This window comes from Mustela putorius, unplaced genomic scaffold, assembly GCF_011764305.1.
Source record: "Mustela putorius furo isolate JIRA1106 unplaced genomic scaffold, ASM1176430v1.1 tig00000827_pilon_pilon_pilon, whole genome shotgun sequence".
Lineage (NCBI taxonomy): Eukaryota > Metazoa > Chordata > Mammalia > Carnivora > Mustelidae > Mustela > Mustela putorius.
The window spans coordinates 4,978,056-4,994,561 of NW_025421489.1; the positions used below are offsets into that span (position 1 = coordinate 4,978,056).

At 38.2% G+C, this 16,506-nt stretch overlaps 1 protein-coding gene across 1 annotated transcript in view; it reads left to right on the top strand.

Annotated features, from left to right (window-relative positions):
- The window catches only part of DNAJC1 (DnaJ heat shock protein family (Hsp40) member C1), a 230,965-nt gene that overhangs the window by 175,087 nt on the left and 39,372 nt on the right, over window positions 1-16,506 (top strand). The gene's annotated exons all lie outside the window — the stretch shown is intronic.

The following is a 16,506-nucleotide window of genomic DNA, read 5'->3' on the forward strand; positions in this document are numbered from 1 at the left end:
AAGTTATTTTTCTATCTCCAAAGGGGCCTGGTAGACTTTCCACCTATTTCTCTTATAGCTTCTTCTACTTTTTCCCCATGGTGCTCATTCATGAATTACTCACTGACTTTATAATGTGCTGTAGGCATTGTGAATATGTAAATGAAAGGCATGGTCCCAAAACTTTAGGAGATTATCATACAGTAATGTAAAGAGACCATCATAATATAATACTGCAATTTTCATAAAAGTACATTAATGGTATGGAATACTTCAGTATTCTGGGAGTTAAAAAGGCTTCACTGAGGAAACCTACTTTTTTTTTTTTTTTTAATTTTATTTATTTATTTGACAGACAGAAATCACAAGTAGACGGAGAGGCAGGCAGAGAGAGAGAGAGGGAAGCAGGCTCCCTGCTGAGCAGAGAGCCCGATGCGGGGCTCGATCCCAGGACCCTGAGATCATGACCTGAGCCGAAGGCAGCGGCTTAATCCACTGAGCCACCCAGGCGCCCCTACTTTTTTTTTTTTAAGATTTTATTAATCCATTTGACAGACAGTGAGAGATGGAACACAAGGAGGGGGAGTGGGTGAGAGAGAAGCAGGCCTCCCACGAAGCAGGGAGCCTGATGCCACGGCTCCATCCCAAGACCTTGGGATCATGACCCAAACGGAAGGCAAACGCTTAACAACTGAGCCACCCAGGTGCCCCCTCCTCTTTTCTTTTTAAATTGAAGTATTGTTGGCATACAGTATTAGTTTTGGGTATACAGTATAGTGATTCTACATTTGTATATTTGAAATGCTCACCACAATAAAGTATGTTTGTATGTTCACCATACAAACTTACTACAGTTTTATTGACTATATTCCCTATGCTGTACTTTTTATCCTTATGACTTACAACTCAGAGTTTGTACTTAAACTTTTTCAGTATTTTGCCCATACCCTCCACTGGCAATCATCAGTTTGTATTTAGGAGCCTGTTTCTGGTTTTTCAGTTGTTTTCTTTTGTTTTTGATTCAGATCATAAACCATTTGTCTTTTCCTGTCTGACTTATTTCACTGAGCATAATACCCTCTAGGTCCTTAAATGCTGCAAAAGGCAATATGTCATTCTTTATGTCTGAGTAATATTTCATTATAGATTATATGCCATATCTTTCCCATCATCTATTGATGGACACTGGATTACTTCTGCTTTTTCTAGTTGCTTTAGGTTTGTAAAGCTAGCTTGTTTGAGATGTTTCTTTCTTGAAGGAGGCAGGTATCACTATAAACTTCCCTTTCAAACTGTTTTTGCTGTGTCCCACAGATTTTGAACCATTGTGTTCCCATTTTCATTTGTCTCAGAGTATTGTTTGATTTCTTCTTTAATTTCTCCATTGACCCATTGGTTGTTTTGTAACATGTTGTTTAGTCTCCACATAATTTTTGTTTTTTCCAGTTTTTTTTTTTCTTGTAATTGATTTCTAGTTTCATACTGTTGTGTTTGGACAAAATGATTGGTGATTTCAATCTTTCTAAATTTATTAGGACTTATTTTGTGGCCTACCTTGTGATTTATCCTGGAGAATATTTCATAGGCACTTGAAAAGAATGTGTATTCTGTTTTTGGATGGAATGTCCTGTATATATCTATTAAGGCCATCTAGTCTAATTTGTCATTCAAAGCCATTGTTTCCTTATTGGTTTTCTGTCTGGATGATCTATCCATTGATGTAAAGAGGGTGTTAAAGTCCTCTACTATTACTGTATTACTGTCAGTTTCTCCCTTTATGTCTGTTCATATTTGCTGTATATATTTATGCTTCCATTTGTGCTCCTATGCTGTGCTTCTAGCACAGATTTACAATTGTTTTATCCTCCTGTTGGATTGATCCTTTATTATTATGTAATGCCTTTGTCTCTTGTTACAGTCTTTGTTTTAAAGCTGATTTTGTCTTGATATAAATATTGCTACCCTCACATTTTTTTTCACTCTCATTTGCATGGCATGTGTTTTTTCAGTGTTTCACTTTAAGTCTATAAATGTCTTTAGGTCTCTATCCCTCCTACTCTTCTTGATGTGGCTTTTTCTTTATATCTTCAGCTGTGGGAGAGCTGTTCTGCTAATCTTCAGGTCATTTTCAGAGTGAGTTGCATTATATTGAGTTGCATTCTTGATGTGTCTGTGGGAGGAGATGAGCTCAGGTTTCTTCTATTCTGCCATCTCTCTGAGCTCCAAAGCCAGTAAAATCCTGTTCAGTTTTTATATATGCTGATTTTTAATCCAGAGCTTGTATGTGATTTTTGGAGGCTGAGAAGTCCCATGATCTTCTGTCTGCAAGCTAGATGCCCAGAAAGGCCTGTAGTGTAGTTTGAAGGCTGTCTTTGGTGAGGAGGACTACAGCGTTATGGTATAGATTCCAGTCCAAGTCTGAAGGCTTGAGAATCAGGAGTGCTTAAGAGGTTTTCCAGTAAGGACGGACTAGGTGGGCCTCTCAGTGGAAACGTAATCTTAATAGAGAAGGAGTTAGGTAGACCATGCACAATAGTGCATTCTGGGGAAAAGGAAAATATTCAAAAAGGCACAAAGATAAGTAACAGCCTGACTATTCAGCTGGTAGTTTTGGATATCTGAGGCAATGAAATAAAACTGGAGAGGAAGGCAAGGACCAGATGCCAAGTCTTTAGATGTCATGCATAGGAACCTGAATTTTTTTTTCCTATAGGTAATGGGAACACTGGTGGATTTTTAATAGTGGATCAAATTTGTAAGCTCTTAGACAAGTTATATCTCAATGCTCTGTGATACCGTCATAGATTGTTGAGTATTAAATGATTTAATAAATGTGAAGTACTTATAGATACTTATTATTATACCTGACACTGTCAAAGAAGGCCATCAAAGCCTTGTAGGACCCAATCCCTGAATTCTTGAGCCTTATGTCTCAAAATCTTACTTACCCACTACTTATCCCATACTGGACCACCCACTGCAGTTTTAATTTATATTTCCTGGTAGCTAATGATATTGAGTATATTTTCATATGCTTACTGGCCATTTGTATATCTTCTTTGGAAAAAATGTCTATGAAGTTCTTTTTTCCACTTGCCTAATTAAGGCATTCTTTATGTATGCTGGATACCAGGCCCTTATCAGGTATACATCTAGAATATATACTTCACATCAGGGAAATGCAAACCAGTGAGATATCACTTTATGCCTAGTAAGCTGGCCAAAAAAGACAGATAATAAAAAATCTTTGCAAAGACATGGAGAAACTGGAACTCTTGTGAATGGCTGGTGAGATGTAAAATGGTGCAACTGCTTTGGGGAGCAGACTAGCAGTTCCTCAGAAAGTTAAAGAGTTACCATATCATACAATATCCCTATCCTTAAGATACCATTCTTCAGTATCTAATCAAGGGACTGAAATATGTCTACACAAAAGCTTATACATGACATGCCCATAGCAGTTTTATTCATAATAGTCAAAAAGTGGAAACAATCCAAATGTCCATTAGGTGATTACTAGATGAACAAAATGTGATATATCCATATACTGAAATATTATTTGGCAATAAAAAGGAATTGTACCGATACACACTATAGCAGGAACCTTGAAAACATTATGCTAAGTAAAAGACCGCACACACCATATGATTCCACTTACATGATATACCCAGAATAGGGAAAATTTTAGAGACAGAATGTAGAGTAGTGGTTGTCTAGGGCTGAGGAGGTTGGGGCAAAGGTAAAAGATTTCTTTGGGGGATAAGGAAATGTTTTAACATTGTTTATAACTGCTTTAACATTGATTATAGTGATCATTGCACAACATACTAAGAAACATTCAATCAGATACTTTAAATAGGTTAATTTTTAGTATACTATCTAGATCTTAATGCAGTCAATAATGATTTAATAAATTTTTTATTAAGTGTGGTCAAACTAACTTTTAAAGACTACCTCCCAGGGACGCCTGGGTGGCTCAGTTGGTTAAGCAGCTGCCTTCGGCTCGGGTCATGATCCCAGGGTCCTGGGATTGAGTCCCACATTGGGCTCCTTGCTCGGCAGGGAGCCTGCTTCTCCCTCTGCCTCTGCCTGCCTCTTTGTCTGCCTGTGCTCGCTCGCTGTCTCTCCCTCTGTCTCTGACAAATAAATAAAATCTTTAAAAAAAAAAAAAAAGACTACCTCCCAGGTACTAAATATGTGATCTTCTATAATTTTAAATTATGTTAGTGGTAAGTCAACACATTTTTAGAACTTGAATTTCAAAACATGACTGACAAGCTGGTAGACCAATTCGTCTCTGCCAAAACTAAAGAAAAGTAATTTTAACTGCTTTTTCATGAGTTCTTAAACCCACTGTCATGTTCTAAAAATTTTCTGTTAACATCATGTTAGTATTGAAATATAATTTTACTTTATCCTAAATAGTGTAATAGTGATGCATATAACTGACTTTTTATACTTTACTCTTTTCTATTGTTCTAAAAGCAACAGTTTCAAGCAGTACTACTGTAATCCTTTAGAAGACTTCTTCTACTTTCCAGCATATAAAAAAAACAGTAGAAACTAATAAATTTACCAGTGCTCATTTCCAGGTCTTTCTAAATAATAAGTACATATTTTATATTACATATATATATATGTCTTTGTATGTATGTGTAAATGATATAGTCAAAGTTGGGTTTTAGTCATTTATATTTTTGTCCAGAATACATTTTTTCTTTCGTTAGGAACTTTTCTTTTTTTAGTTTTTATTCAAATTCCACTTAGTTAACATACAGTGTAGTATTAGTTTCCTGTGTATAATAAAATGATTCAACACTTCCCTACAACACCTGGTGCTCATCACAAGTAAGTTTCTTAATCCCATTGCCTATTTAACCCATTCCCCCATCCTTCTCCCCTCTGATAACCATCAGTTGTTCTCCATGGTTAAGAGTCTGTTTCTTGGTTTGCCTCTCTCTCTCTTTTGTTTCTTAAACTCTACGAGTAAAATCATATGCTATTTGTCTCTATGGCTGACTTTATTTCACTTAGCGTAATACTCTCTAGCTCCATCCATGTTGTTGCAAATGGTGAGATTTCATTTTTATGGCTGAGTAATATTCTATTATATGTCTATACCATGTCTTCCTCATCCATTCATCATTTGATGGACTCTTGAGCTGTTTCCACACAAAAACAGACACACACATAGATCCAGCAGCATAATACAAAACCCAGAAATAAACCCACAACTGTATGGTGAACTAATCTTCAAAAAAGCAGGAAAGAACATCCAGTGGGAAAAAAGATGGTCTCTTCAACAAATGGTGTCAGAAAAACTGGACAGCAACATGCTAAAGAATGAAACTAGACCACTTTCTTACACCATACACCAACATAAACTCAAAATGGATTAAAGACCTAAATGTGAGACCTGAAACCATAAAAGTCCTTGAAGAGAGCACAAGCAGAAATTTCTGTGATATCAGACATACCAACATTTTTCTAGATATGTCTCCTGAAGCAATGGAAATAAAAGCAAAAAATAAACTACTGGGACTATGTCAAAAATAAAAAGCTTTTGCACAGTGAAGGAATCAAAACTAAAAGGCAACCTATGGAATGGGAGAAGATATATGTGAATCTCATATCTGATAAAAGGTTAGTATCCAAAATCTGTAAAGAACTTATCAAACTGAATACCCAAAAACCAAATAATCCAATTTAAAAATGGGCAGAAGACATGAATAGACATTTTTCCAAAAAAGACAAACAGATGGCCAACAGACATATGAAAAGATGCTCAACATCCCTCAACCTCAGAGAAATACAAATCAAAACTACAATAAGATATCACCTCACACCTGTTAGAATGGCTAAAATAACAAAAGAAACAAGTGTTGGCAAGGATGTGGAGAAAGAGGGAACCCTCTTACGTTATTGATGGGAATACAAACTGGTACAGCCACTCTGGAAAACAGTATAGAGTTTCCTTAGAAAGTTAGAAATAGAACTACCCTATGATCCAGTTTATCTAAATAATACACAATTACAAATTCAAAGGCATACATGCACCCCAGTGTTTATAGCAGCATTATCATTAGGAACTGTTAATCCTAATTTGGTTCCTATATTGACTTCCTAGGAGGCCTAAAAAAATTATATTACCTCTTTTAGTCAGTTTCCTAATCTTAAAGGTGATGACATTATTTTAGGAAAAGCAAGACAAGATATAACTTCTGTAGAACAATAGATGTAACTAAAAAAGAAAATGGTGGGGGTAAGGGGAACAAACACTGGAAGCCATGATACAGGTCCTTTGCCTACATGATCAGACAGAGGATAAAGATTTAAATAGACTGAACATTTCTTTGTAATTTAAAATTGGGGTGTGTGTGTGTGTGTGTGTGTGTAAAGATTTTATTTGAGAGAAAAAGAGCGAGAAAGAGGAGGAGCAGAAAGGAGAGGGAGAAGCAGACTCCCTGTTGAGCAAGGAGCCCAATGTAGGGCTCCATCCCAGGACTCTGGGGTCATGACCTGAGATAGGCAGATGCTTAACTGACTGAGCCACCCAAGTGCCCCTAAAATAGTTTTAATGCCAAAAAAAAAAAAAAATGTGATTTGCTACATCTTAAATTTATCTATATAATGGAAATTATATGGCATACAGTAGACAAGTAAACCATTGTAACAGACAGAGGTTCCTGAATTAAATGCAGCCAGTTGCTTTTTGACGATGGTATCAAGGCAATTCAGATGGGTAAAGAATAGACTTCAATAGATGGTAGTGATACAACTGGATACCCATGTGAAATAGACAGTGAACTTAGATGCTAGCTCATCTGATAGGCACAGATATCCTAGACAGAACACTCAAATCACTAACCATGAAAGAAAAATATTAATAAATTGTACTTCCTGAAAATTAAAAACTTAGCATTTTAAAAAAATGAAAGGACATAGATTGTCAACAACTGTGAAGGGTCTACAGTTCCATCCTATTTGTAGACTAACAAGTTAGCCCACCACAGGTTCAGCGATACTAGTGGAAAACATGAGATTGGAGATAAAGGACAGTTTATTGACTTCCTAGGAGGCCTAAAAAAAGTGGCCAGAATACCAGCTTTTTTATGCCAATCCCACAAGCCTCAGGTATTGTGGGATATATTAACAATGGTACAGTTTCTACCTTTACCCACAGGAAATTGTGGCAATTTGGTCATCAATAACAACCCTGGAGTTGAGATTGACCTGAATGCCTTCCACCACCATGGTAGGTAACGTCATTGGTCAGTTCAGATAGTCCGGAACAAACTTCATACCACTTTTTAAAATTGGAGGATTCCTACTGTAGGGATAACCCCATCATAGAGCACATAAATAACAAGCCAGTTATCCCTCTGGGTAACCAAGGGTAGTCTTATTTTGGAGACACCTCCTCAGTCATCTGCGGGCTATATAACGTACTGGTGGCGTTTCTTTAAACACTTGAAGTTCTCTTATGACCATTCAAATTAATGACTTGCTTTCACACCAAATATAGTCCCATCTTTGTCACCAAAACTGTCAAGAACTATGAAGAGTTGGAGATTTTACTCTGCCCGCAAATGAATAAGTTAACCTGCCATAGTTTCATGCTTTTTGAAGACACAAGACTCCTTGATCAGAGACAAGGACATTGTATTACTCACAGCAAAAGTAGTAGCTACAATTTTAGTATTTTTCTTCTGGTTCCCTAAGCCCCATCCCCACAGAACAATACAAAGAGGTCCATATGACCCCCTGTACAACCAGTGGATTATGTTACAGAAGTAGATTGTTACTACGTTCCCCTAAGGTTAAGGAACCCAAATCTGCATGCAGTAAGCATGACTCCCCTTTCATCCAGAGGGAGGCAGTATCTTCACTATACTAAACATGAATGGTTGCTTTTTGATCTTGAAGAGGAACGGTCTCTTCCTATCATTACTTTCTGTTGGACTGCTTGAGTGCCCTTACAACTTAGCACTGGCTTTCTCCAGATTCAAACGATAGAAGAGAGAGCAAGACAGAAGCTGTGATGTCTTTTATAACTTATCCATGTAAGCCATTCCCACAATATCCTAGAAATGAATTAAAAGAAGTGTACTAGAAAATTCAGAAATTAAACAGCATGCAGCTGAACAACCAGTGGGTCAAAGAAGAAAATGAGGTATCTTGAAACAAATAAAAAACAATATACCAAAACGTATGGGACAGCAAAAGCAGTTTTAAAAAGAGAGTTCATAGCAATAAATGCCTATATTAAGAAACAAGAGGATGCCTGGGTGGCTCAGTCATTAAGCCTCTGCCTTCGGTTCAGGTCATGATCCCAGGGTCCTGTGACTGAGTCCTTCATTGGGCTCCATGCTCAGTGAGGCATCTGCTTCTTCCCCCACCCTTCCCTCATGTTCGTGCTCACTGTCTCTTTCTCTCAAAAATGAATAAATCTTTAAAAAAAATAAAATAAGAAATATGTCAACCTAACTTTATACCTCAAGGAACTAGAAAAAGAATAAACAAAGCACTGAGTTAGTAGTCAGAAGGAAATAAAGATCACTGAAGTAAATAAAATAGAGACTAAAAAGAAAAAGATCAATGAAACTAAAACCTAGTTCTTTGAAAGACAAAATGGACAAACCTTTAACTGGACTCAACCAAGAAAAAAGAAAGGACTCAAAATCAGAAATGAAACAGATATCACATCTTATACCACAGAAATATAAAGGGCCATAAAAAATTATCAACAGTTATACACCAACAGATTGGACAACCTCAAAGAAATGCATGTTCCAGAAATATACAATTGACAAAGACTGAACCATGAAGAAATAGAAAATCTGAGGGATGCTTGGCTGGCTCAGTTGGTAGAACATGTGACTGTTGATCTTGGGATTGTGAGTTCAAGCCCCATGTTGGGCACAAAGCTTGCTTAAAAAGAAAAAAGATTGATTACTAATAAGGACATTGAATCGGTAATCAAAATCTGCCAACAAACAGAAGTCCAGAACCCAACAGCTTCACTGGTGAATTCTACCAAAAATTCAAAGAGGAATAAATACCAATCCTTCTTAAACTTTTCAAAAAATAAATAAATAAGGGGCGCCTGGGTGGCTCAGTGGATTAAGCCGCTGCCTTCGGCTCAGGTCATGATCTCGGTGTCCTGGGATCGAGCCCCGCATCGGGCTCTTTGCTCAGCGGGAGCCTGCTTCTCTCTCTCTCTCTCTCTCTGCCTGACTCTCCGCCGACTTGTGATCTCTCTGTCAAATAAATAAATAAAAAATCTTTAAATAAATAAATAAATAAATAAATAAAAAGCCCTGATACCAGACAAGGAAGGCAAAAGAAAAAATTACAAGCCAATATCTCTCATGAACACAGATGCAAAAATCCTCAATAGAATATTAACAAACCAGGGGCGCCTGGGTGGCTCAGTGGGTTAAGGCACTGCCTTCGGCTCAGGTCATGATCTCAGGATCCTGAGATTGAGTCCCACATCGGGCTCTCTGCTCAGCAGGGAGCCTGCTTCCTCCTCTCTCTGCCTGCCTCTCTGCCTACTTGTGATCTCTCTGTCAAATAAATAAAATCTTTTAAAAAAAAATAATATTAACAAACCAGATTCAGCAATATATCAGAAGTCCCATATACCATGATAGAGTGTGATTTATTCCAGGGATGCAAGGACAGTTTGTAGATGACATGGTATTATATTATTAAACCCTGAAGACTCCACCAGTCAATTGTTAGAACCAATCAACAAATTCACTAATGTTTCAGGACATAAAAATCAGTTATACAAAAAGAATAAAACACCTAAGAATAAATTTAACCATGGAGATAAAATACCTGTATACTATCTATGAACAAAGATGAGAGAAACTGAAGAAGACACAAATAAATGGAAAGATATACCATGCTCATACATTGGAAGATTATTGTTAAAATATCAACACTATGCAATACAATCTGTAGATTCAGTGCAATCATATTAAAATTCCAATGGCATTTTTCACAGAAATAGAACAAACAATCCTAAAATGTGTATGGAATCACAAAAGACTGTATAGCCAAAGCAGTCTTGAGAAAGAAAGCTGTAGGCATCATGCTCCCTGGTTTCAAACTATTATAAAACTACAGTTATCAAAACACGATGGTACTGGCATGAAAACAGTTACATAGAACAATGGAACAAAATAAAAAGCCCAAAAATAAACCCGCACATATATGAAATTAATTTGATAAAGGAGCCAAGAATATACAATGAAGAAAGGGAAGTCTCTTCAGCAAATCGTATTGGGAAAACTGGACAGCCACATGCAAAAGAATGAATCTGGACTACCATCTTACATCATACACAAAAATTAATTCAAAGGGGATTAAAGACTTGAACATAAGACCTGAAACCATGAAACTCCTAGAAGAAAACATAGATGGAAAGCTCCAAGACAATGCAGATAGATACAGAGAACAAACTGGTGATTGCCAGAGGTAGGGAGTAGGCGAAGTGGGTAAAGGGAGTCAAAAGGTACAAACTTCCAGTTTAAAATAGTTATTGAGATGTAATATACAACATGGTGACTATCATTAGTATGGTATTGCACATTTGAAAGTTGCTAAGAGAATAGATCTTAAAAGTTTTTTATCAAAAGAAAAAAAATTGTTACTATGTATGGTGTATACTATAAATAGTAGACTATGTATATGCAATGTATACAAATAGCCAGTCATGTTATACACCTGAAACTAATATAACGTTATATATTAATTATACTTCAATAAAAGTATATTTACATCATAGGAGGTTGGATTAAGAGTATATGGGAACTCTACTATTTTTACAACTTTTCTATGAATCTGAAATTATTTCAAACTTAAAGGATTTTTTTTTAATTAAAATATTTTAAAGGAAAATATAAGTTACAGAATGGAAGAAGATATTTATAAAACATATCTGACAAAGATCTTATATCCACAAAACAAAGAACTCTTAATTAACAAATAAGCAAGACATAAACACAGATTCATAAAAGTAATATTCAGTTGAGTCAATAAACATATGTAAATGTAAATATATGTAAACTAGACCATGTGTAATGTGGGAAATGCAAATTATTACCAAAATACATTTCATTCCCATCAGGATGGTCAAAACTAAAACAATGTAATACCAAGTGTGGGTGAAGACCTGGAGGGCCTCTTCATACACTGCTGGTTAGAATGTAAAACAATACAACTTGCTTGGAAAAATATAAAATAAAATAGATACTTTCCCTATGACCTAGCAATTCCACCACCAGGTATTTATCCAAGAGGAATTTGACCATTAAGACAGGTATAAATAAGTGTCCATAGCAGCTGTGTTCATCATACATGCTAACCAGCAGCTGGCAGCTACCCAAATGTCCATCAATAGGAGAATGGATAAACAAATTGTGATACAAGGCTTTTTTCTGATATGTGTTGTGAAATACTTGCTCCCAGTTAGCGGCTTTCCTTTTCATTTTTTAAAAGTTTCTTTGAGGGGCGCCTGGGTGGCTCAGTGGGTTGAGGCCTCTGCCTTCGGCTCAGGTCATGATCCCAGGGTTCTGGGATCGGGCCCCACATCGGGCTCTCTGCTCAGCGGGGAGCCTGCTTCCTCCTCTCTCTCTGCCTGCCTTTCTGCCTACTTGTGATCTCTGTCTGTCAAATAAATGAATAAAATCTTAAAAAAAAAAAAAAAGTTTCTTTGAAAGGCCAAAAGTTTAATTTTAGCAAAATTAAAATATTTGTGGTTTTACCATTTTAAAGTTATTATGTATATATAAATGGTATTCTGGTGCTGACACACAGTTGCCAAAACCTTTACTAAAGGAGTCTCTAGGGGTCATTAACAGGAGTGTCAGCAAATTTGCAAATTTCGATGGATTCTAGAGCCTTTTATTAAAAAAGGGACCCCCACTCAAGGAGAGCCAGTTTGTAAGTAACAGCATAAAAGGACTTAATACATAAAAGAGAGGTGTGTTTCCTCTAGAACCCAAAAAAGCCTAAAAGATGTTGTGGGTCTGAGAGACTCAAAAGCTGTTTCTTGACAGCATCATTAGTAGACCAGCCCTCTGTTTACCATTTTATTTTCAAGACTTTAATCAAGGTTGCAATCAACCTTACACTAAGTATGAGGCAGTGGTCCGTTTTCTTTTTGTGAGCTTCTGAATGAGCAGGTCAAACAAATCTCCTCAGGGGACAAAGACCAGTGCAATGTCATACTTGTCTTCCTACCAAAAGCAGGATATGGTTAAGATCTTGCCCTTAAAGACTGTGTGTGATCACAAGGCTGTTGAGGCTCCCCATGGTAGCTGGGGAGAAGGAGGTCGTACTTTGGAGGTGAAGTAGACTGCACTCAAGGGGCACCTGGATGACATAGTTGGTTAAGCATCCAGCTCCTGGTTTTGGCTCAGGTCATGATCTCAGGATCGTGAGATCAAGCCCCATGTCAGGCTCCACTCAAAGCTACGGAATCTGCTTGGGTTTCCCTCTCCCTCCCTCTCTGCCCCTTCCCCCTGAGCCCCCGGCTTGCTCTCTTTCTAAAGTAAGTACATCTTTAAAAAAAAAAAAAAAAAAAAACAAAAAACTGAAGAGGCTGTAGAAATAGTCACTAAACAAAACATATTCACCAAATCTACAATGGCAAAATATTTACCAGTTGCTGATTGGATGAAGTCAGTAACTGCAATAATACTGACTACTGGACATTAATGAGGCCCACAGCATGAAGCTTGAGGTAATCCACCTTGAGGCACCATTCATTCTTCCCAAGTTTAAGAGCAGGCCAAAATTGAGCTGTTAAATGGCAAAGCAGCGGGGATAATCACCCCTTCTCTAAATGTGTCTTGTATAGGGGGTTTCATTCATTTAAAAGGCCATGTTTTAATATACATTGGACATTATTAACTGTTTTAATGGGAGAGGAGGTCCATGGGGTTCCATTTTATCAAGATAATTTGTAAGTGGCAACTACTTAATTTTATTACTCATCCAGTCAGAGAGTCCATGACCACTGTGGGATATTTTAGGAGATGCCACTGCAACCATGAGCAATTTGGCAAGAGCAGTGTCCATGGTTAAGGTGAGGCGTACCTGTTTGTCCTCTCATCATGTTCAGTAGTTCCCCAATATTCTAGGTGGCACTTTGTTTAAACTCACTGATACCCCAAGTACGACCATAATCTGAGCCCTGCATAAACCATGAAACTTTGGCAATTGGTGTACTTCAGCAGATTTTAAATTAATTCAAAACCAATATTTTAGAAGCACAAAGCCAGTCTGTGCCCTTTTATCTTTGTGTTGTATGAATTCTTCCAGTAAATTTCAGGTTACTACCTGGGTCTAATAGTGTACTTCTGTTTTTAGTTTTTGTTTCCTCATTGTAGACTGAATTGTGTCCCCCCCCCACCTCCACCTCACACATTGAACCCCTAAGCTCCAGAGTGACTATTTGAAAATGGGGCCTTTAAGGAAATAATTAAGATTAAATGAGGTCATAAGAGTGGGGCCCTAACCTGATAAGACTTGTGTCCTTTTAAGAAGAAGGAGAGAAACCAGGGATCTATTTCTCTTTCTCTTCCTCCCACATATGGAGAAAAGGCCATCTACAAGCCAGGAAGAGAGCTCTCACCAGAAACAACTGTGATGGCACCTTCATCTTGGACTTCTAGCCTCTGAAACTTTGGGAAAATAGATTTCTGTTGTCCAAGCTGCTCAGTCTATGGCATTTTATTATAGCCACCCTAACAAACCAATGCACTCCCCCTGTATCCAGGTTTCTTTTTCTTTTCTCCTGCTACTTACTGGTGGTGATTACTAGATGTATTTCAAGGAGGTTTCTCTACACTCCTCATATTTATAAATTCCTTCTTTCAGAGACTCAAATCAGTATCATCAGAATTAGGGCTCTTCCCCATGACAGTGGTTCAGTGAATGCCTTGGCTATACCACAGGTATTCCATGGGTGTTTTTGAGGATCAAGATCATTCTGGGGTCAGAGAAATAGGCAGCAGAAGCTACAGAAGAATTTTGTAGGGTCCTATCAAGCCATGTGCCTTTAGAATAAATCCGAGTAATTCAACTCTTCAAATAATGCCACACACAGATGATCACCCAGTGGGCCTATGTATTGAAGCTGCAAGTCTAAGCCCCTCTGTAGAATACGGGCTAATACCTGATTGAGACACACGGCCAGTCAATCACAGGATGAGTCTTTCCTGAATCTAGCATCAGTCATGCCTTATGACTGAATCACAACCCGCAACTCAGTATAAGACACATAAGACAGGTTTGAGCTGAGACAGGACTCAAGGCAACCTAGAGGGCCCCATCCCATACACCTCTCCCTAAACACCAGTTATTGAAACTTCCATCTTAAATTGGTTCAGTCTATAACAGAGGTTCGGTAGAACTCTGCAAATGTAGCACCAAACCACAGAGCCAGTTAAACTGAAGCAAGAGAAAAAAGTCCCTCAGCCAGCGGTAGTGGTCCTCCTCTGTACATCCTGCTTACAATACCAATTGTGTCCCTTGCAGAAATAAGATGGACCTCCTCCACACACCAAATTTAGCTCAGATAACCAAGACTGATGATGTCACACACAGGGACACTAGGAGTATACAAAATTCAGTTTACTATATAATACAGCTCTCTGAGGCAAACAAGGCAGACTTCCCATATTAGCCCAAAATTGCTTGAGAGAACAAGGAAAAGGAAACTGGCTTGGAGTTTTTCAATGTGGTTGAGAGTCGGGGTGGGGTGAGGGTTCTTGTGCACAGGAAGGGTCTTGCAATGTCTCAGTCTCCTGGGCTTTTTTTTTTTTTTTTTAAGATTTTATTTATTTATTTACAGACAGAGATCACAAGGAGACAGAGAAGCAGGCAGAGAGAGGGAGGGGGGAAAGCAGGCTCCCAGCTGAGCAGAGAGCCCGATATGGGGCTCGATCCCAGGACCCTGAGATCATGACCCGAGGCAAAGGCAGAGGCTTTAACCCATTGAGCCACCCAGGTGCCCCTTCTGGGCTTTCTTAACAGCTTGCCCAGATGCAGGGCACAAAGGGAAGAGAGACTTCAAAGCTATCAGCAATCAAATATCATAAAATGGAGTCAGCTGTTTGTTACCATATTAAATTATCATGAATGGATGATTCTAGCACATACTGTTTAGGTTATATTTGAATAATGTAATGTGTGTTTCACCATTTTAAATAAGACTACAAATTTTTTCACATAAAGTTATATTCTTGTTAAATAGATCACTTTGATCCCATTTGTTTATCATTTGTCCCTTTTAAATCCTCACAAAATGAGAGTCAAGGAATAAAAAAAGGCATAAACCCTGGAACAAAGAGACTAGGAGAGACAACTGTAGCAGTCAGGCAATGTTAATGAAATTTTGTAAGATGGGGAGGAGTAGATAATTACCAGCATCTTAGGCCTTACCTTTCCCCCACCTGCCCTTGCACGAGACTGACTCATGTCACACAAGCCCAGAAGAGCTCAGGAATTAAAGGTGCACGTAGGACAAGGGGACTGGATAAAAGACCGCACAAGGACTAGTTTGACACCTCCCTCCAGATCCTTTTCCCCAACCTGAATTTGTTATTTAACAGTGTTCCAAGGAAAGGAATAAAAATGGCAGGAAAGCTTTATTAAGATTTCAATTATGCAGACCTTCAGTAACTACTCCCTCAGCCTTTCTCAGGCAGGGTTTAACGAGAGAATTATGCCCTATTGCTCATGCATTTAGTATATGTAATGAACTAACTTCTCTCCTATGCTAGTTATGTACCATCCTTGGGAGAATTTTAAAAGGGTCATTTCAATAGTTTTCTGTATCTTATCGTTCAGGCAAGGAACCCCAGTTGAGAAAGAGTACCCTCACATAGTAATTCAAAAACACTGCTTTCCTAGGAAAAATATAGAGATTAGTACTACCATTAGAGACTTAAAAAAGTATTACTCACGGGGCGCCTGGGTGGCTCAGTGGGTTAAAACTGCCTTCAGCTCAGGTCATGATCTCAGGGTCCTGGGATCGAGCCCCACGTCGGGCTCTCTGCTCAGTGGGGAGCCTGCTTCCTCCTCTCTCTCTGCCTACTTGTGATCTGTCAAATAAATAAAATCTTAAAAAAAAAGTATTACTCACATAGCACAAATTTAATTAGAAACTGAAGCCAGGGGGTGCCTGGGTGGCTCAATGGACAAAGTGTATGAGTCTTAGTTTCTGCTCAGGTCGTGATCTTGGGGCTGTGGAATGAAGCTCCGCATCCGGCTCCATGTTCTGCTCAGAGTCTGCTTGAAATTCTTTCTCTCTCCCTCTGTCCTTCTCCCTCTGCTTACCCCTCCCCGCTCAAGAATGCATGCTTTCTCTAAGATCGATAAACAGACTGACAGAATCTTTAAAAAAAGAAAGAAAAAGAAATTGATGCCAGTCCCAGCTATGGTTCTGGATGTGGTCGTCTTGGGCCAACTTTGTCCCTCTACCTGGAATGAATCCAGACCACTATC